At 38.3% G+C, this 22,688-nt stretch overlaps 1 protein-coding gene across 6 annotated transcripts in view; it reads left to right on the top strand.

Annotated features, from left to right (window-relative positions):
* The window catches only part of wdfy3 (WD repeat and FYVE domain containing 3), a 206,293-nt gene that overhangs the window by 610 nt on the left and 182,995 nt on the right, over positions 1–22,688 (top strand). The gene's annotated exons all lie outside the window — the stretch shown is intronic.

The following is a 22,688-nucleotide window of genomic DNA, read 5'->3' as shown; positions in this document are numbered from 1 at the left end:
TGCCTCTGCTAGGATGCGGTCTAGCTGGCAGTTCTTGTACTCCGTGTATCTGCATTTATATAATGCAGCTTATTGTACTGCTTTATTGTGTAAAGCCCCCCCCCCTTTTTTTTTGTTACCCCTGTATAACAAATTCGTTTACAGTCTTATCTTTGGTTTCTGGGGTACAGGGCAGTGGCTTCTCCAAGGTCACAAGAAGCTGACCCAGGAATTGCAGTGGAGCTTTCATGAGTCAAATGAGTTTTGACCTGAAACCCGTTTTATTGTTAGAATTTTTTTTATATAGCTCTGACATATTCTGCAACACTTTACAGACATCCTTAACATATGTCTTTTCCCCAGTCAATAGAGCTTACAGTTTTAAGTCCCTTTCATTTACACACTGTGGGCAATTTTTTCAGGAGCCAATAAGCCTGACTTTTATGTCTGGGGTGTGAGAGTAAACAGAGTACCCAGAGAAAACCCAAGCAGACACACAGTAACTGTAAATTTTTCTCAAGCAATATCTCCTGCTAAACATGATAAAGTATATATATATATATATATATATGCTGTCTGCCAAAAAATAAAGGCATAACAACCTTTAAAATGACTGTAATGATATTAAAGACTGTTAACCATTTTAATTGTTAACACTCTTCTTGTTGTCTATGAATATGCTGTAGTTCGGTGATTACCAAAAATCTCCATACATTTTCAAGGGAATTCTGTTGGTTACTTCCAAGTTCAATCACCTATAGGTGTTTATAGCTAAAAGAGATGGGGATGTTCCTAAATTTCTGCAAACATTCTTGCACAACCATAGCAACTCGTGACCACTATTGTGCAAATAAATTACTTAGCCTAAGCAAGGTCTAATCAGGATGATTGTGTAGATGTATGTGCGCAGTTAATTTTTACTATACTGGGTATACCCAGTGTAGTAAAATGAACTTGTTACCCTTGCTTTATGTAACTATTTTCAAACTTTTTCTTTGCATAATTACTGGGTACCCAGCTGACATAATAAATAGTTATATTATATTCCCCTGCAGGAGTAAAAGTTATATACCATCAGTACACATTTGGCATTCTCCTAAAACATGCTGCTACCCCAAGGAGTATAGGAAGGCACATGAGCTGTTAGGTGTATCATAAAAATGGATGAAGCATTTCAGTGTTTTATTCAGTCTTCTGGTTTAGAAATTTCCCTGCACAGCATATGCAGTTCAAAGACAAAGGAGGGGTAGAATAAGTTTTTGTGGTTGTATGTTTGTTTTATATGTAATTCTAAACAGCTTTCTGGTGCTGCCTTCAGTTGCTATCACATTTTGCACATAACTTTAAAACTGCTTAAAATATAAGAATATGAATTGGCAATTTGTTTAAAATTACATTTTCTTTCTTTATGGGGTGAAGGACCCCTTTAAGGAATTGTCTCCGAAGTATGTATTGTTTGCCATGTGATGGAATTTTGACCAGTTATTATGCAATGTTTCCGAGTTACTGCAGCTGTGGTTTAGCTGGTATAGGAGTATAAGACCCAGAGGCATAAATATGATATTTGCTTAGCAGTAGCTGTAATTTGTAAGTATGAGTTCAATATGCTCTGTTTTCTGAGTTTTTGACAAAATGCTTATTCTTAGTTTCTTGCATGTGAGAATTTACCTTTTTAGAAAATAAAAGATCATTTTGAGAATTAATGCATGCATATTTTGTTATACTGCTTACACCACAGAGAGGAAAAGAAACTTAATTCGCAAGCTCAAATTCAGTGGCCACATTTACTGTGAAAAGTGGCAACATGTTTATATATTACCAATTAAAAATATTTGGACTAAGCACTTCTTAGACACTGCTTTACCTTTGCTGTCCAAACATTTCAGGATTTGTAAGTGGTCAGTATATTCTTTTTAAAGAATGTATGTTGTGTGCAACAAACTAAAGATATAGATCAGATATATCAAGGTTATTTTCGTACCAAGACTGGTATAGGTGGTTTTAGAAGTATGTTAAAAGGATGTATATAATATGCTACATACATGTACAGGTATAGGAAACTTTAAATATTTGTTTAAAACAGAGTATATGGTATCTACCATGTTGCTGTTTTGTGCTGTTCTGTGTTTCAGAGCATTCCGGATAACTAGATTCTGGATAAGGGATCCCATGCCTATACATGCCATTATGCGTGAATTCTGCCCTGTTTTTGAGGTATTCTTTTGTTAAATAGAGATAAAATAAGCAAAAAAAGACTACATTTGCCTGCCTGCAAAACAGTAAGGGAGATTTAGTTTTCTGAAGTGAAATTATTTATTAGGCATTCTGTAAATTTAAAGTGGTTATACAATAAGTAACAAAAAGTAATGTACTCTATATATAGTTTATGTATGTGAGTGTATAGATATGTCAGGATAGGTTTGTGTGTGCTGGGGTTCACTTGGAAAGGTTGAACTTTGGAGCCACTATTGTGGCTGGTTTGTGCACACACTCGTTTTCTTTAAAGACTGCAATGGCCTGTTCTTTTCTGTGCTTCTCTGCGCTGAACAAAGTTGTGCACATGTACCAAAATTGAAGAATTTATGCAAATATGTTTATCCAAGGTAAAAGCAGAATTAAAAATAACGGATAAAATGGATCCAGCCCAGGGTAATTTTTTAGTAAAATACACAGTACAAGTATAGAATCCCTTATCCAGAAACCCATTGTCCAGAAAGCTCCGAGTTACAAAAAGCCTGTCTCCCATGGACTCCATTTTAATCAAATAATTCAGAATTTAAAAACTGATTTGCTTTTTCTCTGTATTAAAATTGTACCTTGTATTTGATCCCAACTAAGATATATTAGTCCTTATTGGATGCAAAACAATCCTATTGGGTTTAAGTAATGGTTTATTGATTTTTTAGGAGACTTAAGGTATGGAGATCCAAATTATGGAAAGACCCCTTATCCGGAATACCCTTGGTCCCGAGCATTCTGGATAACGGGTCCTGTACCTGTACTGCTGTAATAGTACTGCTCATGTGTCTCCTGAAGTCCCTCAAATTTGCAGTGCATTTTTAACTGATGCTATCTCTCAAGGGGATTTCTGCTGCCATTAAGAAGGTATAAGAACTTACTACACAGACCAATAACTGGATGGAGTGAATTGGCTTAGGCTATCTTTCTGCTGATGTATGCTTTTCAGGGATACTAGCTTGGTCCTTGTGCCATTTTACCCATATCCCATAAGGACTAGACAGACCAACACATAATCAGTGAGAATTATAGAAGGTTTTATCAATGGTTGAATTTGTTTTTATTTATTTTTTTTTCTGGATTACAGTTTTTTTTTGCACTTAAACTCTAATTTGAGTTATAGTTCAAAAACTCGAATGTCTGGTATTTATTGAATGCATAAAACCTGAAAACTCAAATGTAAAAATTCACCATCTAAAATCTTGCGAGTTTCTATAGAAGTGAATGGGAGTTGTCACAGGCAAAGTCAAACCATATTCTGAAACTCTAATTTTTCAAGTTTTTCGAGCTGGTAAACTCGAAAAATTCAAGATATTTGTGTTTTTTCTATTTGCGCAAACTGTCCTTATTAATAAGCGGCCTTTCGCTACGCGAGTTTATTTAATTTAGAAAAACAAACTTGAATTCACAAACTTAAAAATTGATAAATAAGCCCCTTAGTGTAGGGAAGTTGTGCATTCCTATATACATTAATGCTTGAAAATATGTGAATTCTTTGAATTTTCAATATTTCTATGACCTAAAATGCAATATGGTTTTTATGCAAGGCCTAAAACTAGATAATGAGATAAATAAACTAGTCAAAAACATAATGCTTGTTTATATATTATGACTGAGTCAGAGTACTCAGTTTGTTTAATGCTTAAATGATTATTGATTATATTAAGTTTAGTATGATGATCCAAATTATGAAATGATACCTTACCGGAAAACAAGCATTCTGCATATCAGATACCATACCTGTAAATAAATTAAAAAGCAAATTGGTTTCATATTCTCTCATTTTTGATCTGTGTGACAAGCAGATAATGTTTTAGGTCTTATTTATGCAGAAACATTAAAAATTTAAACTAGTCAAAACCATAGCCTTTCAAGCACCACTGTGAATTGTGAGAAAGTACTATAGGAGATGCTATTATTGCTGCCATTTATTAACATATTTGTTAATAATCAGGTTAACATTTGCTACACATTAGCACATTGTGAGGGTACTAACATATATTTCATCACAACTGAACTGTAAAAAAAAATAGTGTTTTCACTAAGTAATTATGGACTTTTTGTAATAGTTTTCAGTTGCCTCTTATTATGGAACATCAGTTATCCCTGATGTTTGTTACTTCATTTGCTTTATTGCCTTGTGATTAAGTGGAACTCTGCTATTCAAAGACAACTGTCCTGTGACACGCATACAACTGCATAGGCTAGTTAGCTTTTTTTTGAAAATTAATGTCCCTACCTTGTCGTACCTTGTATGATATAAAGCTGGCCATACACTAGTTGACAACTTGCTTGTGTATGGGCCCTCCCTGACTACCTTCCCATTAGATATCTGGCTGGTTTGAGAATTCCATTGAGCGAGGACTGTAAATGCAGGCCTGCATAGGTGCCTATTATGAGCAGATCATTGGCCCGGGGCCAAACAATTGGGCCAGTCCAATTTGGCCCAGCATATAAGTGGACAAATTTGTCAGAATTCTGGTCCTTTGGCAACTTTGTAAGACAAATGGATCTTAATGTGGATGACCAGCTTAACATATGTATTAGTTGATGTCTGCTGAATGTGAAGCGAGTTTACTTGTAACCTGAGGCTTTAACAACAAGTGAACAGAAAAGTGAGGCCTAATCTAGTTGTACCTGTTTATAGATCCAGTTCTGTGGAAATTTGCATTTTACCTTCGACTTTTTGGATTGTACAAAAAAAGAAAATATATAAAAAATTGTGACAAAATATTTTAAATAGTAAAAATATTCAAATTGTGTCCAAAATTGTACACTGCAAATTGGTAAGTAAATAACTCCTATTGTGTTTATGAAAGGGCTACTAAACTGGTAGGTGGCACTAGGTGATGTTTTCTGTTTAAAATGCCTGCATTTCTGCATGGTATTTTGATTTTTTTCTTTTTTGCTTTTGGACGTCTGCTTTGAAGTTGACAAGTAAATGAGTCAATGTAGGGCTCTCCACTAGTAAGAAATATCCACTGCAAGGTAAGACTATAATTAGGATAGCAGAAGTAGTAGTTAGGGCTTGTTAGCAGGTTAACCCTACACTCCACCAAAGAGGAATAGTTTAGGTTAGTATTTGCTGGGTTCCCCACCATAGTGGAGTCCACAATTAGGAACAGTGACATATTTTGCTGGAAATGTCTATAGGTGCCCAGTGAAGGGGCACCGTATTACTGCTGTAAGTGCTGCATATACCTTTTTACATTTTTGTACTGTGTAATCTCTGTTCTGCCTATTCAATTACGGAACTGTTTTTTAATGAACCAGCATATTACTTGTTCAGTGATCTGGTAAGCAGAATCTTCCCATAACAATATTTTATGATTACCCCCCCCATCAGTTTGCTCTGCTTGACAAAAAGGTATTTGAAACAGATTTGCATTTATATTTGTAATATAAAGGACCATAGATCTTATTTTTTTTTTTTTTTTTACCACATGAAGGATATTTATTAGTTGATAAAAACAAAGGTGTCTGCTTTGGTAAATTTTGGTGTGTATCAGTAAATGTAATTTCCTCAAGATGTATAGTTGGTTCCTCCTCCCTGTGTTGATGTCTGAGGCATGGTAATTACACTGCAATCACTCTAGGGACTGGGCTGTGTCTGGCTGCAAAACAGGAGCCATAATATTGTAGCATGTGTTTTGAAGAATATGTTTTATATTCTGATATCAAATTTCATATTTTTGCTTTGGTGCCTGTGAAATGATTACTCTAGAAAATTTGCGGTAGCTCAAATACATTTGACATCATTTTCTTCTTTTCTAGTTTTTACAAAGCACACAAAAAATATACTAACAAAATTAAATGTTTGACTTTTTCTATTTTCAACCTAAACTGGCTTATCTTAATCTGAGCCTTAAGCTTTTACCCATTTGTAGGTTTTTGGCACAAACTGCAGCAATTTAAAACTCTACAGCTAGCTTAAGGGCAGTGGTACACAGGGAGATTAGTCACCTGCGATAAATCTTTGCTATTGCAGCTAATCTCACCTGCAAGCTATCCCACCGGCAAAAATGTAAATTGCTGGAGGATTTTGCTAAGAGCAGGAAGTCTAAAGGTGGCCACACATGTGGTGATGGTCGCACGAAAGATCGTTCCCACCCTCCACAGACGTTTAGGGCTGAATCGTCCGATATGGAGGTAGAAACAATAGGATTTCTACCTCTTTCTGCCTTCAGTGGCGCCCGATCAAAATCTTTTAACCCGTCTGATCGCCAAGTCGACCAATATCCGCAGTCATCTGCAATATCGGTCGACTTGCCATACACGCACCGAATATCGTACTGTTTCGTACGATATCATCGGTGCGTGTATGGCCAGTTTAAAGCAGAAGATCATGTTTACAGAATACAGTTCTTTTGGCAATATCCCCTATAATGTACCTATTTGCTTGGTTTTACTACCCAGGTGATAGACCGAGTCGGGTTAATCCAATTGTTTGGCCCCTATGCCAGTGATCATATGTGTTTCGGTAGGATTTGTACAGATCCAATACTCTATGTGGTCCTTGTCTAATGGCATATTTAATCTTCCGGTTCATATCAGGATGCAACCTGCCCACATATCAAAAGTGTAAGCTGTAGGTTTGACAACATTCATGGGACAATAATGTGGCAAAGTCTGCATATAGTATATCAAACTGTGCACAGTAGTTATGTGTGGGTCAGGAGGGTAAGGAAAACCTTAACCCACACCTGACCCTAACCTGCAAAATAGAGAGAGAGAGAGAGAGAGAGAGAATTTCCCTAGTCTGACCCACAGCCAACTTGAACCCACAATGGTTGCCCAAATTTCAACCCTACTCTGCCTGACCTAAGGGTCAATCCACATGTCACTAGTGCACAGTGTATAGGGTCAGCTTAAGACTTCCTGTTCTTACTTTATATCGCCCTTTTAAAGGGATAGTAACATGTTCTAGCTTTTAAAGGGGTAGTTCACCTTTATCTTTTAATTTGATGTAGACATTAATATTTTGAGACAATTTGCAATTGGTCTTTATCTGGTTGTTAGGGTCTTATTTACCCTAGAAACCAGGCACTGGTTTAAACTAGAGATGGGAATAAGTAATTAAAAGTAACAATAAAAATAAAATTGTAGCCTCACAGAGCTATAGTTTTTGGCTGTCGACATCAGTGACACCCATTTGAAAGCTAATAATTCTAAAACTAGAAAGGGAAGTTTGAGCCCAAACTTCATGTTGGGTTGAAAAACATGACGTCACTGAATGGGCTCCGCCCACTTTCTCTAACCTTGGACCACAGTTATACAGTAAAAACCACTGTGCAAAGTTTGGGGACCCTGGTTTTAATAGTGTCTGAATGGCAGCAAGTCAACGACATCTGATTGGCGGTTGGTGGCTCCACCCCCTTTTTCTATCCTGGAACTGCAGTTACCCAGTGACTAACTCTGCAAAGTTTAGGGACCCTAGGAGTTAAAAAACGGCAGCATTTTAAATTTAAACCAATAAAATTCAATGGATGAAATCTGATTGGCTGTTAGTGGCCCAACCCACTTTTCCTATTTTTGAACTGCAGTCCCCCAGTGACCAACTTTGCAAATTTTGGGGACTCAGGCATAAAAATTGTGAGGCTGACAGCCTTTTACACTTCACCATTGAAAGTAAATAGATTAAATGTTATTGGCTGTTGGTGGCTCCGCCCACTTTTTTTCGAATTTTGAACGGCAAATACCCAGTGACTAACTCTGGAAACTTTAACAACCCTGGAATTAATATTTAAATAATGGAATCAGTTTAAATATAAACTAAAGAAATCTAATGGGTGGAAATGGATTTGCTGTTGGTGGCTCCTCCCACTTGTTCTAGCCCTGAATATGTAGTCATCCAGTCACTGACTTTGCAAAGTTTGGGAACTTTGACATAAATAGTGTGAGAAAAGCAGCATTTTAAATTTAAACAAAAAAAAAATCAATATGTGAAGTCTGATTGGCTGTTGGTGGCTCCACCCACTTTTCAAAACCTAAAAAATGCAGCCCCCTAGTCACCCTGGTGTTAATACTGTAAGAATGGCAGCAGGTTGAATTTCCCCATTGAAAATCAATAGTTACAATCTAATTGGCTGTTGGTGGCTCCACCCAGTTTTTTCTAACTCTGAACCGCAGTTACCAGGTGACTAGCTCTGCAAAGTTTGGAGACCTTAGTATTAATATTTAAAGAATGGCAGCAGTTTAAATTTAAACCTATGAAGTCTATAGGTGAAATCTGATTGGTTGTTGTTGTTGGCCCCGCCCACTTTTCTAAACTTGGAACATAGTCACCCAGTGACAAACTGTGCAAAGTTTGGGGACCCTGACATTAAACTTGTGAGAATGGCAGAAGTTAAAATTTCCCCACTGAAAACAATGAAAGAAATATGATTGGCTTTTGGCGGCCCCGCCCACTTTTTCTAACCTTGAGTTCAATGTCACGCAGTGACTGACTGTGGAAAGTTTGCGAACCCTGGCATCAAACCAATAAAATTCAATAGGTGAAATCTGATTGGCTGTTGGTGGCCCCGCCCACTTTTTCAAAACGAAAACTGCAGTCCTCTAGTGACCAACTGTGAAAAGTTTGGGGACCCTGGTGTTAATACTGTGAGAATGGCAGCAGTTTGGATTTTCCCATTGAAAGTCAATAGGTAAAATCTGATTGGCTGTTGGTGGCTCCACCCACTTACAAAAATACAAAAAATCCTTTAATGCGTAGTCGCCCAGTGTCTGACTATGCAAAGTTTGGGAACCCTGGCAACAAACAAAAATCAATAGGTGAAATCTGATTGGTTGTTGATGGCTCCGCCCACTTTTCAAAACTAAAACTGCAGTCCCCTAGTGACCAACTGGGAAAAGTTGGGGACCCCGGTGTTAATTCTGTGAGAATGGCAGCAGATTGAATTTCCCCATTGAAAGTCAATAGGTCAAAAACTCTGATTGGCTGTTGGTGGCTCCACCCACTTTTTCTTACCTTGAACCACAGTTACCTGGTGCCTAACCATGCAAAGTTTGGGGACCCCGGTGTTATTACTGTGAGAATGGCAGCAGGTTGGATTTCCACAAGTCCATAGGTACAATCTGTTCACAGCTCCGCCCACTTTTGGGCATTCAACAATCATTATATTTTCATTCAGGCTGACCCCATGACTATGTGATTCAAGTTTGGGGAGTGTAGCCTCAAAGCTGTAAGATTGGCAACAGTTTCAATTTTCCCATAAAAGTAAATGGGTAAAATTTGATTGGCTGTTGTTGGCCCCTCCCACTGTGTGGTTTTTTAAAAAAAACTTGAATGCGTAGTCACCCAGTGACTGACTGTGCAAAGTTTGGGAACTCTGGCATCAAACCAATAAAAATCAATAGGTAAAATTTGAGCATCCAATAATCATCCTATTTTCATTCAGGCTGAGCCCATGACTATGTGATTCAAGTTTGGGGAGTGTAGCCTCAAAGCTGTAAGATTGGCAGCAGTTTCAATTTCCCTATTAAAGTCAATGGATGAAATTTGGTTGGCTGTTGCTGGCCCCTCCCACTTTGGGGTCATCCAACAAATGTTGCTGTTTCATTCGGGGTGACCCCATGACTATGTTATTCAAGTTTGGGGGGTGTAGCTTCAAAGCTGTAAGTGCGGCAGCAGTTTGAAAATCTTCCCTGTCAAAGTCAATGGGAAAATTGGGGGGTTCGGAGCGGAGCCACAAAAAGACGGGGGGCCGGATCGCTTAGAAAAGCACAAGCAACCTTCTCCGCTATAGGGCGAAGAAGTGTGGGGAGTTTGGGTGTTGTACCCCTAAAACTGTAGGAGGAGTAGCGTTTAGAAAATGGGGGGCGCTAAGAAGAAGAAGAAGCGGAAGAATAAACCAAAGTCGAAGAACAGTATGTTGGGGTATTCAACCCAACATAACTATAAAAAAAAATAATGAAAACCAATTGCAAAATTGCTAGGACTAGAAAAGATGAACCACCCCTTTAACAAGAGCATGTTATACTTATATAAATTTGCCCTGCACTAATCCAGCATTTGAATGTTGCCTCCACCGGGCCCCCTAGTACTCACCTGTGTTGAGCACTGACAGCTTTAAGAGCTGGTAAGTTATAACTAGTATCAGATTTATGGGGCTGGGCAAAGTAGGAGTTTTGTCTAGTGTAACATAAAATGTAAGGTTTCTATCACATACACAACGCACACTGTGGTCATATTATTAAAAATCAATTAGCCTGTATGACTGAAGAATGTGGAAGGGAGGGTTTAAGGTTTATAACGAAGAAAACAATTAGAAAAAAAAATTAACACTGCGATTCAGCATGCTTTAACAAAGGCAGCATAAATGAAAAAATCCAGGGCCTTCAGCATATAAAGTCTCATTAGCATTTTTAGAGATTTTCCTTTTTTTAAAATTTTCTCTCTGCAGTTACCTTATCTGCTATAAAAAATACAGTTGTTTTCCTTCCCTGCGATTACACTTCATACTCAGACTGGGAGAGGATGTCCAACTGAGCCAAAGAAAACCTTGGCTACATGACCCAGAGCCACTTCGCCAGAAACTTGGGACAATCTTCATTAACTTCTTCCAGGATTTACCAGGCAGTCAGTCATCCTGTTACAAAATTCTTTGCAGACTAGGTTGGAATTAAACATTGTAACACTGTGGCAGTTAGTGGTCCACTATGCTGTTACTGGTATTCTGAATATATATTTTCATGACTGCTATATTGTCTAGGGGCATGGTGCCTCTTGAAGATTTGCAGAAATTACTTAAAGAAGTGAAACTGCTGGTAATGTGCATAATATTTAAGATGCCAAAATCACTTAAGACATTAGTCATTTTTCCACTCACTCATCCCATGATGAATTTACATCAGCAGAGCACTTCATTGTTTTAGAAGTTTTGATGAACAATTGCATTTAAGACAACTGTCACCTGAAAATATGCTCTTGAGGTAGCATTTTGATTTATTAATATAGCACCAGCAAGTTATGCAGTGTTTTATAATAATTTATAATAAAGGAGGTCCTACAAACATGGGTTATAGGATAGTAATAAAGGGTACAAAGCAAAAGCACTAACAATATGAAGGGGTGGTGCCAAACTTAGTTAATTAAATATAGAAAATGCCACTATTTTATCTAACCAAAATCTGAGGAAGTACAAGTTACTTTCTGCAAATAAATTGATATTCTACATGTATGCACTTATATGGTGACATGTTTGGTGTCCCCATTTTTTTTTTCTGCTCTGCCAAGTTGTATTTTACAGTTAGGCAGGCAGGTAATTCTTTCTGCCCAGTGAGCATATTATATTGGAGCAGATCTTTTGTTTTCATGAAGAACATTAGTTTGTTGCCTTCTGTGACCATGTAATGAAGATAATGAGAATGAACAGCAAAGAATGCTACATTTCATATTTTAATCTAAATATATCTATCTTCTGTTGAGTTTCACAAGGCTGGAGATTGTTTGTTCTCACACTTTTTAATTCCTTTTGTAGTAATAGACAGGCTGTAATGTTTTCATAGGAACTTATGCACGTGTGTGGGTGCATCAATAGCCAATTAAAATGTATATTGGTTGCATTATTTGTGATTGGATACAATTGGATACCATTTTGTGGTTTAACACATACCTGTATACACAGATCATGAGAGACCAAGCTACACTGTTCTTTAAATTAAACCAAGAGTATTCACAACCATTTAGGGATGTGTCTGTACACTGCATAAGGACAATTTGAGTTTCTGTATATGTGTGTACAAATGATTAACAAGCAATAAGTAGATAACATTTGTTATATTTCTTATTAATAGGAAGTTTTGCTCATTTAGTTTTTCGTTTACAGGAAAGGGATCCCTTATCCGGAAACCCATTATCCAGAAAGTTCCGAATTATGGAAAGCCCATCTCCCATAGACTCCATTATAAGTAAATAATTCTAATTTTTAAAAATGATTTCCTTTTTCTCTGTAATAATAAAACACTACTTTGTACTTTATCCAAACTAAGGTATAATTAATCCTTATTGGAGGCAATACAAACCTATTGTGTTTATTCAATATTTATATCATTTTTAGCAGACTTAAGATATGGAGATCCAAATTACAGAAAGATCCCTTATTCAGAATACCTCAGGTCCCAAGCATTCTGGATAGCAGGTCCCATACCTGTACTTGTTTTTTGTAGATGACTGCACAGCTGAAGGCAGCCATACACATAATTATTAACAAGTATTTGCAAAGCTGTCCAACAGATATTGTATTCAAGGATATTATTAGGGAGATCCAGGTAAAAACCTACTGTGTATACTCGAGTATAAGCCTAGTTTTTCAGCACCCAAAATTTGCTGAAAAAGTCAGCCCTCGGCTTATACTCGAGCCGGGTGCCATAGGTCCCTCCAGACTCCCTTCAGCACCCTCGGTCCTTTGTATGCAACCAGACCCTCCAGCGCCCTGGCCCACTCCCAGACGCAATACTTATTCCCCCTTACGTGTCCTCCGGGACTGGGTCTTCTGCCAGTTTGCCAATGCGCAATGAGCATGGAGTAGTACTCATATTGTTTTTGTTGACCCTCTTCTCCACTTACAGAGCTAGTTTACTGTTTTTCTTTTAAATAAACATTTAAAAACATATACCCCACTGATGCCTCAATTTATGTAATTTTACTGGTATTTATTTTGATTACTGAAACTTAGCAGTAGCTGCTGCATTTCCCACCCTAGGCTTATACTCGAGTTAATACGTTTTTCCAGTTTTCTTAGATAAAATTAGGTACCTCGGCTTATATTCGGATCGGCTTATACTCGAGTATATACGGTAATTTTTACCAGTTTTCAGGGGGGTGTGCTCATTTGTCTTGGACTCGTAGCCAGTGTGCTGGATCTAGGTTGCTTATGGACAAATTGGACATATTCTTAAGTGAGTTTTTTTTTTTAAATTGTACCCTATTCTCCTTTGTTGTCGGTGCTTATTAGGCCAGTAACTTGTGCCTCCTTGGGATGTGGGTAGAGGTATTATATCTGATGGCGACCCTGGTTGTATAACCTACAGATAATCATAAGATTCATATTTTTAGTATACAGGAAGATTAACAGAAAGATTGTATGTAAAAATAGCAAAACAACCAATATTCATGTTACAAGGATGTCTGTTCTGATTACTCTCAATACAAGTATGCTGTATTGTATGAAACTTGGGCAGCACAGTGGGTCAGTGGTCTAGACTTGCTGCCTTGCAGTGTCTGGGTCCTAAGTTTGATTTCAACCAGGACCAATGTTTACATGGGTTTTCTCTGGGTATTGCCTCTGCTAAAACACATGTAGAGACAATTATCAGTAAATGATCAGCATTGTCTATTTTAGTGGCCCCGAGTTTCTTCACACAGGGGCAGATTTACCAAAACACGAATTTGAATCCCGAATGGGAAAAATTCGGATTGGAAACGAAAATATTGCAACTTTTTTGTCGCTGTCGCAACGTTTCGTATTTTTCACGACTTTTTCTTTGCCATCGTGACTTTTTCGTATTGAACGATCGTAAACGGCGGGAAAACCTTTCCGACTTTGCATGATTTTGGAAGCCTTCCATAGGAATAAATGGCACTCTGCAGCTTCAACCTGGCCCAAGGAAAGTCACGATACCGAAGCTTGAATGAATCCGAAACTTTTGTACTCTGCGCAACAATACGATTTTTTCGCAACAGCGACCAAAAAGTTGCAAAAAATACATGCAAGATATGAAAAAGTCGCAAAAATACTGATCATTACAAAAAAAACGCATTTGGATCGTTTGTGTGTTAGTAAATGTGCCCCTTAGTGTAGTGGCACATGGGGAGATTCATCTCTAGTGAAAAATCTTCGCTATTGCGGGTGACTAATCTCCCTGAAATGCCATCCCATCAACAAGAATGTAAGTTGCCAGTGGGATGGCATATCCGTCGCTTTGGTTTCCTGAAGTTGCCTCGCAAAAAGAAACAAAGCGACGTGTATACCATCCTGCCGGCGATTTACATTCTTGCCGGTGGGATGGCATGTCAGGAAGATTAGTCACGGATGACTAATCTCCCTGTGTGCCCACTACTCTTAGAATTTAAACTCCGTCGGGGTAGGTACTGAGGTAAATTTATTTATATTCTCTGTAAAGTGCTTTGAAATATATTGGCACTAAATAAATAAAGAATGATAGTGGTACTACCTAATAATATCTGTATGTATAGGAATGCTGTTTTTGCATTCTCATGGAAACCAACTATACAGGGACATAGGAGTTGTATCCATTGTTGTTACCAAGGGCCTTAATTAAAGTGTATCTCTCAGGTTAGAAATGGAACAATTCAGATTGATATGCAGTGTTTCCTGCCTTTCCTGCGCTCCTTTACAAAAGCAATGAGTGAGCAAATTTTTGTTTTAATTATGGTGGGTTGAAAAACCCAACATACTGTTCTTCGACTTCAGCTTATTCTTCTGCTTTTTCTTCTTGCCTCCCATTTTCTAAATGCTACTCCTCCTACAGTTTTAGGGGTACAACAATCAAACTCTCCACACTTCTTTGCACTATAGTTGAGCAGGTTGCTTGTGCTTTTCTAAGCAATCCCACTCCCCATCTTTTTGTGGCGCCGCTCCGAACACCCAATTTTCCAATCGACTTTGACAGGGAAGATTTTTAAACTGCTGCCACTCTTACAGCTTTGAAGCTACACCCCCCAATGAATAACATAATCATGGGGTCACCCTGAATGAAACAGCAACATTTGTTGGATGACCAAAAGTGGGATGGGCCAACAACAGCCAATTACATTTCACCCACTGATTTTAATGGGGAAATTAAAACTGCTGCCAATCTTACAGCTTGAATTACATAGTCATTGGGTCAGCCTGAATGAAATTATGAAGATTGTTGCATGTCCAAAAGTGGGCGGAGCTGTGAACAGCCAATCAGATTTTACCTATTGACTTGGCGGAAATTCAACCTGCTGCCATTCTCACAGTAATAACACCAGGGTCCCCGAACTTTTCACAGTTGGTCAATTGGGGACTGCAGGTTTAGTTTTGAAAAAGTGAGCGGAGCCACCAACGGCCAATCAGATTTCACCTATTGAATTTTATTGGTTTGATGCCAGGGTTCCCAAACTTTGCAGTCAGTCACCAGGTGACTACGTAGTCAAGGTTAGAAAAAGTGGGTGGGGCCGACAAAAGCCAATCACATTTCTTTCATTGTTTACAGTGGGGAAATCTTAACTGCTGCCATTCTCACATTTTTAATCTCAGGGTCCCCAAACTTTGCAAAGTTTGTCACTGGGTGACTAGGTTCCAAGTTTAGAAAAATGGGCGGCCAACAACAGCCAATCATATTTGGCCTAAAGACATTTAAATTTAAACTGCTGCCATTTTTTTAAATATTAATACTCAGGCCCCCAAACTGTGCAGAGCTAGTCACCAGGTAACTGTGGTTCAGAGTTAGGAAGAGTGGGTGGAGCCACCAACAGCCAATCAGATGTTAGCTATTGACTTTCAATGGGGAAATTCAACCTGCTGCCATTCTCACAGTATTAACACCAGGGTCACTAGGGGACTGCATTTTTAAGTTTTAAAAAGTGGGTGAAGCCACCAACAGCCAATCAAACTTCACCTATTGAATTGTTTTGGTTCAGATTTAAAATGCTGCCTTTCTCACACTATCTGTGCAAAGTTTGGGAACTCTGGCATAGTCAGTCACTGGCTGACTACATATTAATGGTTAGAAAAAGTGGGCGGAGCCACCAACAGCCAATCCATTTCCACCAATTAAATTCATTGATTTATATTTAAACTGATGCCATTATTTAAGTATTAATTCCAGGGTTGTTTCCAAAGTTAGCCACTGGGTATTTGCCATTCAAAGTTAGAAAAGTGGGTGGAGCCACCAACAGCCAATCACTTTTCCATAGGCAGAGGGTGACTTTTTTGTTTGGGGAGGCTAAAGATGGGCCATACATAGACTGACCTAAAGCTATTGAGAGATATTGAGTGGATTTGCTGCTGGTGTAAAAAATTAACCTCCCAACTACATCTTGTGGTTTCCACTGACTTACAGGGATACTGTGCAAAAGTGCAGGTGGGAGTGCTTTTTTTTTTTTTTTTTTTTTACCCTAAAATGCTTAGGAATTAAAAGTATCCATAAGTTCACTTCTGTGAGGGGTTCTCCATCAATTTGTGTTTCTGATCAGTTAGCTTAAAGGGGTAGTTTTAGCTTTAAATTAACTTTTAATATGATGTAGACATTGATATTATGAGACACTTTGCAATTGGTCCTTTTTTATTCTGAATGATTTTTCAGTTATTGAGCTTTTTGTTCAGCAGCACTCCATTTGATATTTCAGCAGCTATCTTGTTGCTAGGGTCTTATTTACCCTAGCAACCAGGTAGTGGTTTAAACAAGAGATGGGAATATGAATAGTTAAGTGGCCTGGGTTGAAAAATAAATAATAAAAAATTACAATAATAAAACTGTAGCGTTGCAGAGCAATACTTTTCGGCTACTGGGGTCAGTGACTCCCATTTGAAAGCTGGAAAGAGGCAGAAGAGAGAGCCAAATTATTCAAGAACTATAAAAAAAAAAATTAATTAGGAAAACCAATTGCACAGTTGCTAGGAATAGGCCATTTTATGTTATACTAAAAGTTAACTGAAAAGTGAACCTTTCCTTTAGATTTGTTTTAGTTAGTTTTATAGCAAGAGAGGCAGTGGGTACTGACATCTCGGGCAGATTATATACAGTGAGACACAGTCTGTGTTTACAAAACCAGCACATTATATGCAGTGAGAGGTAGTGGGTACTGATGGCAGATATTCAGGCCCTGGCATTATAACACTGGCACTGATACACAACATTGGCTCCACTGTAACTAACTAGAAATGAACAAAACAATGACAAAAGTAAAAAAAAAAAATAGTAAGTGCAAAAAACAACAACAAATATATAAAAGCACAAGTTTTTTCAGGGGGAAGGAGTTAACTTACCATCCATGTGTTAGGATAGGTGATAGGGATATTATAAATGTCAGGTGACAAAAAACAATTTCATTTCAGTTAGTGATTCAGCCTTTAGAACTGTATAGTACCTGTGGGAGTGGGATGAAATTTGCAGCAAAAGTTCAGAGTTGGTGAGGTTCTTAGGTAGGTTTACAGTTTGCAGATTCTTCTTTTCAGTCTTAATTTCTGCACAGCCTTCAGTTTGTAATATCTCCCGATCTAAGGTTAGAAAAAGTGGGCGGAGAAAACAACCAATCAGATTTCATTCAGTGACTTCACGTTTTTCAAACCAACATGAAGTTTGTTCTCAAACTTCTCTTTCTAGTTGCTTTACGTTATTTCTTTTACCAAACGGGACAAAATCTGAAATCGTAAACTGTCCAAGCAGTAACAAAACATCATTAGACCTACCTTCCAGAAGCTTTAGCCTTTAGACTGAGATACACAGCTTATCATACAGAAGGCTTCTCAGTGGACTGCTGATTTTTGATTGTACTGAAAAAGTGGTCATGCTGTTCCTTTATAAGATTGGTTCTTCTTCCTGGGCACACATGAACTTGGTCTGTATAAACACATACAGTGGTGTGAAAAACTATTTGCCCCCTTCCTGATTTCTTATTCTTTTGCAAATTTGTCACACAAAATGTTTCTGATCATCAAACACATTTAACTATTAGTCAAAGATAACACAAGTAAACACAAAATGCAGTTTTTAAATGAGGGTTTTATATTATTTAGGGAGAAAAAAAATCCAAACCTACATGGCCCTGTGTGAAAAAGTAATTGCCCCCTGAACCTAATAACTGGTTGGGCCACCCTTAGCAGCAATAACTGCAATCAAGCGTTTGCGATAACTTGCAACGAGTCTTTTACAGCGCTCTGGAGGAATTTTGGCCCACTCATCTTTGCAGAATTGTTGTAATTGTCAGCTTTATTTGAGGGTTTTCTAGCATGAACCGCCTTTTTAAGGTCATGCCACAACATCTCAATAGGATTCAGGTCAGGACTTTGACTAGGCCACTCCAAAGTCTTCATTTTGTTTTTCTTCAGCCATTCAGAGGTGGATTTGCTGGTGTGTTTTGGGTCATTGTCCTGCTGCAGCACCCAAGATCGCTTCAGCTTGAGTTGACGAACAGATGGCCGGACATTCTCCTTCAGGATTTTTTGGTAGACAGTAGAATTCATGGTTCCATCTATCACAGCAAGCCTTCCAGGTCCTGAAGCAGCAAAACAACCCCAGACCATCACACTACCACCACCATATTTTACTGTTGGTATGATGTTCTTTTTCTGAAATGCTGTGTTACTTTTACGCCAGATGTAACGGGACACGCACCTTCCAAAAAGTTCAACTTTTGTCTCGTCGGTCCACAAGGTATTTTCTCAAAAGTCTTGGCAATCATTGAGATGTTTTTTAGCAAAATTGAGACGAGCCATAATGTTCTTTTTGCTTAAAAGTGGTTTGCGCCTTGGAAATCTGCCATGCAGGCCGTTTTTGCCCAGTCTCTTTCTTATGGTGGAGTCGTGAACACTGACCTTAATTGAGGCAAGTGAGGCCTGCAGTTCTTTAGATGTTGTCCTGGGGTCTTTTTTGGCCTCTCGGATGAGTTGTCTCTGCGCTCTTGGGGTAATTTTGGTCGGCCGGCCACTCCTGGGAAGGTTCACCACTGTTCCATGTTTTTGCCATTTGTGGATAATGGCTCTCACTGTGGTTCGCTGGAGTCCCAAAGCTTTAGAAATGGCTTTATAACCTTTACCAGACTGATAGATCTCAATTACTTTTGTTCTCATTTGTTCCTCAATTTCTTTAGGCTGATGCCACACGAAGCGTAGGACTGAAATTTTCGGCAAGCGGGTAAACACTTGCCGAAAATTCAGCCCTACGCCTGCTACTTGTGGCTGCACCCGAATGAATGGGATACGCTCGGGTGCAGGCACATGTAGCCAATATATGCAAGAAAACGCGAGTCTTTGCATTCTCATGCGTTTTCGTGCGTATATCGGCTACATGTGCCTGCACCCGAGCATATCCCATTCATTCGGGTGCAGCCACAAGTAGCAGGCGTAGGGCTGAATTTTCAGCAAGTGTTTTTCCGAAATTGAAATTGAACTCAGGTGTGATAAACCACAGTTAAGTTATTTTTTAACAAGGGGGGCAATCACTTTTTCACACAGGGCCATGTAGATTTGGAGTTTCTTTTCTCCCTTAATAACGTAAACCTTCATTTAAAAACTGCATTTTGTGTTCAATTATGTTATCTTTGACTAATAGTTAACGGTTTCTGATGAGCAGAAACATTTAAGTGTGACAAACATGCAAAAGAATAAGAAATCAGGAAGGGGGCAAATAGTTTTTCACACCACTGTATATGGACTCCAAATGAAAATAGTGCATATAAAATTTTCACCTGGCCAACTCAGTTTCTGCAAAGAGAACCCCTGACTGCGTATTATGTGCTGTAAGACCCCCTCACTGTACAGACACCTCTAGAAAACCATATATTTTTTTGAAAAGTACACATTATGACAAATCTAAGACATGCAAAGATGTTTTTCTACTTCAAACTACCAAATGGCAAAGCTATGCTAAAAAAAAAAAAAAAACACATATGCAAGCTTTATGCAAGCATAAAACTGCAATAAATTCACAAAAAATTAAATACAATTAGGCAGATCAATGAAATACCAAAATAAACAAAAAAATAAAAAACACACTGTGAAAAACAAAAGAGAAAATGAGGAACTAAAAAAAAAAAGCAAAGAAGTATATGTGTATCTGTTTGGGAATGTGTATCTGTTTGGGAATGTGTGTATATTGGTGTGTAAAAATGTGCAAAAGTGTGCAAAAGAAATGAAAATACAGAAGAGCAAATAAAAATGTAACTTTGATAAAATGTGTATTGAGTCCAGCAGGCAGTAAGAGCATGGGCAGGTGCAGAGGGGCTGGAAGCTCTAACAGCATGTGTGTGTGATGATATCTGCTGTTAGAAGTAGGGTCCTGCGACAATCACGTCGCAGGTCATATTTGGCTCATTGCCTAGGGTGTTGGGGGTGCATCTAACTTTCTGTGCCGGGAAAAAGCTTAACTGCACATACGTTCTTGGCAGTAAGAGTGTTAAAGGGGTTGTTCACCTTCAAGTTTACTTTTAGGCTTTTGCAACATTGTTAAAGATATAAACATATGAAATTGTTAAAACCTGTTGTTCAGGGGCATACAGGATTGATTTTCTTTTTACTTTTCACAATAGTTAATGGCCATTAAAATAAGGGCAGGATAAAATGTTTTACTTCATTAAACTGATATTTAATATGAAAAGTTATAGCCACATGGTGCATTCACCTTTCATGTTGATTTTCCTACCTAGCTACTATAACTATTATCACTATTTTTTTTTTTTTTTAAACAATCAGTTTCATTAACAAATAAAATTAAGGTATATATTATTTATGGATAGAATAAAACCCTTACATGAATGGTAGTGTTGGAACAGAGTTAGATAAAGATATATTGCAATGCTAAAATATTTTTCAACGTGTTGTTATAGAAACTGAACATGCGCAGTTAGCATCAGCTTCAACTGAGCATGCCAAGTGTCCACTTCCGTTTCGTGCCTCCCCACAGCAGTGCAAATTGATAGAAAAAAAAAACAGGCTGTGTTTCTCCATTTGTTTTCTTGTAGTGGAACGCATGAAAGATCCACAGCAAGGAACCACATGAAAAAACGCCCATGTATATGATCCCTAGGGCTTTTGTTAGCAAATATCAATCTATGAAATGCACAAAATGTGAGCTCAGTTTTATTAGAAGATTATTTAGTCATGCCTGTGTGCATTTTTAGAACCTTTTTAGAGGCATAGTCTCAGCAGATGTGTTTGAGACCTCTGCTAAGAACATATCACAGTCAGCTGACCAAGAAAAAGAACATCAGAAACAAAGGGGGGTGGGGGAAGCTTTTTAACAACCCTGCATCAGCATTACTATCTGGTCAACTAAACAGAAGCTGTGGCTACTAAAGGCAGACTCTGTGTGACAGATCTATCACAGTGTAAACAACGAACATGTTTAACAAAACAAATGAAGCAATGATCAAATATATTGTTTAAGGGATTTTTTTTAAATGATGTTATCCAGAATTATGGAAATCGCATTAGATCAAATTAGAAAATTGAATAGATTTTCCTAAAATCACATTGGAAAGGTGCAGGGGGCAATCTATACTCGGTTGCATGTAGTGATCCCCGTCCCTACCAGAAGTAAGAAGTGTGCAGCATACTCAAAAAAGCCAGAACAAGTATACAGTGGTGTGAAAAACTATTTGCCCCCTTCCTGATTTCTTATTCTTTTGCATGTTTGTCACACAAAATGTTTCTGATCATCAAACACATTTAACTATTAGTCAAAGATAACACAAGTAAACACAAAATGCAGTTTTTAAATGAGGGTTTTATATTATTTAGGGAGAAAAAAAATCCAAACCTACATGGCCCCGTGTGAAAAAGTAATTGCCCCCTGAACCTAATAACTGGTTGGGCCACCCTTAGCAGCAATAACTGCAATCAAGCGTTTGCGATAACTTGCAACGAGTCTTTTACAGCGCTCTGGAGGAATTTTGGCCCACTCATCTTTGCAGAATTGTTGTAATTGTCAGCTTTATTTGAGGGTTTTCTAGCATGAACCGCCTTTTTAAGGTCATGCCACAACATCTCAATAGGATTCAGGTCAGGACTTTGACTAGGCCACTCCAAAGTCTTCATTTTGTTTTTCTTCAGCCATTCAGAGGTGGATTTGCTGGTGTGTTTTGGGTCATTGTCCTGCTGCAGCACCCAAGATCGCTTCAGCTTGAGTTGACGAACAGATGGCCGGACATTCTCCTTCAGGATTTTTTGGTAGACAGTAGAATTCATGGTTCCATCTCTCACAGCAAGCCTTCCAGGTCCTGAAGCAGCAAAACAACCCCAGACCATCACACTACCACCACCATATTTTACTGTTGGTATGATTTTCTTTTTCTGAAATGCTGTGTTACTTTTACGCCAGATGTAACGGGACACGCACCTTCCAAAAAGTTCAACTTTTGTCTCGTCGGTCCACAAGGTATTTTCTCAAAAGTCTTGGCAATCATTGAGATGTTTTTTAGCAAAATTGAGACGAGCCATAATGTTCTTTTTGCTTAAAAGTGGTTTGCGCCTTGGAAATCTGCCATGCAGGCCGTTTTTGCCCAGTCTCTTTCTTATGGTGGAGTCGTGAACACTGACCTTAATTGAGGCAAGTGAGGCCTGCAGTTCTTTAGATGTTGTCCTGGGGTCTTTTTTGGCCTCTCGGATGAGTTGTCTCTGCGCTCTTGGGGTAATTTTGGTCGGCCGGCCACTCCTGGGAAGGTTCACCACTGTTCCATGTTTTTGCCATTTGTGGATAATGGCTCTCACTGTGGTTCGCTGGAGTCCCAAAGCTTTAGAAATGGCTTTATAACCTTTACCAGA

The sequence above is a fragment of the Xenopus tropicalis genome, chromosome 1 (genome assembly GCF_000004195.4).
Source record: "Xenopus tropicalis strain Nigerian chromosome 1, UCB_Xtro_10.0, whole genome shotgun sequence".
NCBI lineage: Eukaryota > Metazoa > Chordata > Amphibia > Anura > Pipidae > Xenopus > Xenopus tropicalis.
Note: the sequence above shows the minus strand (reverse complement) of the source record. Positions and strands in the feature narration are given on the sequence as shown.